The 4,222-nt window shown below is 35.6% G+C and overlaps 1 non-coding gene across 1 annotated transcript; it reads left to right on the top strand.

Moving 5' to 3' along the window:
- The first annotated feature begins 487 nt into the window (after window positions 1-487).
- Window positions 488-594, top strand: LOC125101381 (U6 spliceosomal RNA). The gene has a single exon (XR_007127800.1). It is a non-coding gene; the product is annotated as a U6 spliceosomal RNA (small nuclear RNA).
- Window positions 595-4,222: the final 3,628 nt, after the last annotated feature.

Here is a 4,222-nt window from a genome sequence, read left to right as displayed (position 1 = left end):
ACAGCTGCATTTCCACTGTTTATACAAGGTAATAAAATTGATTAGCCAATGCGATATTATAAAATTTCATAATCAACACATCTCTTAGTATTTTTCAACTTTGAGTAGATTATTATGTTACATGAGCCACAAACTATAAAGGCTGAACATCCTGCAAACTGCATATTACTGCTTTGATCAAATAAAATGCACATAAATTAATCTAGCACCTATTTAATGATATGCATAATTGCTGTTGTGCTACATGGTAATTAAGCCTGAATGGACAACAGATGATTATAATTTTACATAGTCAAGATAAAATTCTATAGCTCTTTTCTTTTATTATTTCTTCAGTATTTTCATGACTGGTAGTACTAACAATTTTATTTGATACTATGTAAAACTTAATCCTCATTAATCACACACACATATTCTGACCCCATAGCTACTCCCTCTAGCACCCAGGTCTTAATCTGACTCCTCAACTGTTAAAGTGTTCTATTAGGTGCTCACTTCGGCAGCACATATACTAAAATTGGAACGATACAGAGAAGATTAGCATGGCCTCTGCGCAAGGATGACAGGCAAATTCGTGAAGTGTTCCATATTTTTATATTCTTGAAGGTTCAAAAAAAAAAGAGTTCTATTAAATACAAGTCTCTCTCCTCTCTTCTGTCTCTGCAGCTACGCACCAAGATTAAGACCTTAAGACCTGTTTCCCTCCTCTGAAATTTTCCCCCACCTAAGAACTAAATAAAACAAAATTTTGTAAAGAATGGCTATGGAATAAGGCATTATTTGGCTTTGAATTTATTCTCTACTTACTTCCTTTTGAATGAAATTGAGCAATACACCTAAGCTCTTGAACCCCAGTTTATCTGTAAAATATGGGATAAGACTGGTACCTACTTGAAAGAAGTATTATGTGAATTACATAGCCAATGGATGTAAAGATTTTGGCCCAGGCTATGACACACAATTATTGCTCAATAATTTGTAACTGATGATATTATCCTTGCATCAGCCTAATTCCCTCTTTAGCTATCACAGGTCCAGAGAGCTAGGGGCTCTGTGGATCTGATGCTTAGATAACTGACCTGTTTGGCTAGGCCGACCCAGGACTGTGGCAATCCCCACAGATTCTCAGAACATGGTCTGGGTGCTTAGATCTGAGGCTAAGGGAATTTTTAGGGGAGTAAAGGTAATTGTTCTCGTAAGAGGAAGGAAGGCTGGTGAAGGACAGTTGGAGGTTCTAAAAAGCCAAGTCACCAATTAACCAGAAAGGTTGGTTAGAGTAGATTAAGTTACAGGGGTCCAGAAGCTGTAGACATGCATGTGGGTGACTGCATGTACATTCCAGCTCCCCAAAACACATAGAAATCATACCATGGTAACTGCAGCTAGATTATTTCCAGAATCATTATTTTTACTACAAAAATATTCCTCTACAATAAATAATCTAGTTTTACAGTTCAAATAAGCCACAGTAGTGGTCATAATATTTCAAGGACAAGAAAAATCACTACCTACTTCTGTCTCTGAAGGAGAGAAAATATTCATCCTGTAATACTTTTATACCAAGGCATACCATACAAATGGCCAGGATTGATGATACAGTGAAACTCATTCACACTTAAATATATTTAATGAATCAGGAGACATAATGAGTTAAACTATTTCTCACTTTTACTAGGGGTAAAGGATTAGAAAGCAGAGTATCCCTGTAGATGTCCTGCCTTGGGTGTGAAGGGTAGATAACATCAAAGAGAGGGGAACACATGCAAAGACAGAATAGCGGCACTCTGAAAAGTGACTCTGAAGGTGTCCACAGTTTTCCCAGGCTGTGCTTCTTATCTTAAAGACAAACAAAATTAAGAGTTATGTTTTCCTGTCTATGATGTAGTTTAGGAAAACACTTTTCATTATTATGCTATAGTGGAGAAATGATATATACAGAGTTGGAGGTGGTAACGATAGTGATAATATTTATCTGGATTTTACAATGCCCTAGGTACAGGGAAATTCTGACTCATGATTAGCAGAAATAAATAACAGACAATGCAAGAAGCTTTTATAACTTTACTTGTTTTCCCACAAGTCAGTAAAGCACAATAAAACAAAGTGCATTTTAATTATCAAGACATGATAGACTGTAACTAAGTTCTGTATTAAAAAGTTACTGGTTATAAATCAATATAATTGAAACCATACGTGTGCTAATTCCTAATTGATGATTGAATGCATTTGTTGTCAGAGAGCTCAAGCAGAATAATTACATCCTGTCACTCTAGCTCTCAGGAAATTGAAGGCCCATATCAAGGGAGAAAGTTCTAATTCGGGGATTTTGTAAGTTTTACGATCACATTTCTCAGAGTACAATTGGGAATGTATTTTAGGTGTATATCGATTTTCTTATTAATTCTAACTGAAAACAACCCATAGTTAGTCAACTGGAGCCAGATTAGTTCATTAGAAATAGAGCCTTCATTATGATATCAAATTGTTCTGGCTTAGATAGTCTTGAAATGTTAGATCTCTTTTATTTGGCGGGATAACATTAATTGAATATAAATAAGTTATTTTAGAAATAGTAGAACGCAAATATATTTATTTATCAAATCTACAATCATAGATATGGTGTCTACTAAATACCACTTATGATAATATTCTTCAGTTATGGTTTTGGTATGAAGAATATGTTTATATAGAAAAATACTGGACCAGGAAATTTAATTAAAATTATTACTAAAATCATAAATGGACGTACACATCCATTAATTCATCACTTCATTTCAAAAATAATTAGTGGCTATTTTCTGGCCTATTTTAGGTATCACTGATACAAAGTTACATAAATTTTTTTAAAGATTTATTTATGTTAGAGAGAGAGCACACAAGCAGGGCGAGAGGCAGGAAGGAGAGAGAAGCAATCTCAGCCAGGTGCGGGAGCCTGATGCATTGTTTAATCTCACCACCCTGAGATCATGACCTAAACCAAAATCAAGAATTGGCTGCTTAATCGACTGAGCTACCCAGACACCCCTGGAATCCACTTTTAAGGAGATCATAGTCTATGTGGTAAAAGTGGATGGCCAAACACTCCCTATGAAATATGATAAGCACATCATGATATGTATATGTAAGGTATAATGGATAAGAAGACTTAGTAATGAATTATTCAGAAGGGAGGTTGGGCAGGTGAGGGAAACTTCAGCAGACATAGTGGCATAAACATTTCAGGTTATACAAAGTACCTAATGGAGAACCCAACACCTATGCATTTAGTGCATCCTAGTGAAATATAGCAGGAACACCATTAATAACAACAAAATGCAACGGTAGAGTGGAAAGGGAAATACTAAAAGACATGCATCTAGAGAAGTAAGCAGTGTGTGTACCAGAGCATGCCAGAAAATGCAATGTAAATTTGGAAGTGGGGAGACTTTAAAATAATTTAAGCAGGCAAGTAATATAATATTTAAGAAATGTACTAATCTTTAAATTATTAAGAGACTATGATGAAAGCAGATGTTGACATTCTCATTTCCTTAGGGATTGGACAGGCTGGCAATGACTGGTTAGTGTCAATAGCCAGGAGTTGGGTCCATTGTGATCTATAGTTTATGCTATTCAAAGTAGCACAAGATAGGTAAAGCTGGTGAGCTTTTGAACATTAATGTTTCACAAAGAACATACTTGAGGGAGTGCCATTGTTTCTAAGCCTGTAAACTTTCCAATCCTTCTAGAATATGTGCAAATCTCTCCTTATAATTCTATCCCAATTTTGACACTGATAACTATATGCCTATTCTCCTTTCACATAAAAAATTCTCAGTCCTAGCTAAAACCTTGACTCTAAGATTTCACCCTCCATTTACTTAATGTTTAGCAATCTGACTTACATCCCCACAATCCATTAAAATCATTCTTGCTAAGGGCACCTTGCTCTATGTAATTGGTAGATAATTCTTTATTCCTTCTCTAACTGGGGGCCTCTATCACTTTGGAAACCCCAAATTCTACCTTGGTACTGGTGTCATTACTCTATCCCTTTTCCCCTCCTGTCACTCTAGCTCTCATTCTTCTTGCTAAATCCTCTTCTTCCATCCATTTTTTAAATACTCATTTTCTTTAAAATACCTTCTTTAACCTCTCTCTTAAGATCCATATATTTTTTAAAATATGATTATTTAGAGAAAGAGAGAGAGAGAGAGCGCGCCAGGGAGGGCAGGGAAGACTC

Source organism: Lutra lutra, chromosome 5 (genome assembly GCF_902655055.1).
Source record: "Lutra lutra chromosome 5, mLutLut1.2, whole genome shotgun sequence".
In the NCBI taxonomy this organism is placed as follows: domain Eukaryota; kingdom Metazoa; phylum Chordata; class Mammalia; order Carnivora; family Mustelidae; genus Lutra; species Lutra lutra.
Note: the sequence above shows the minus strand (reverse complement) of the source record. Positions and strands in the feature narration are given on the sequence as shown.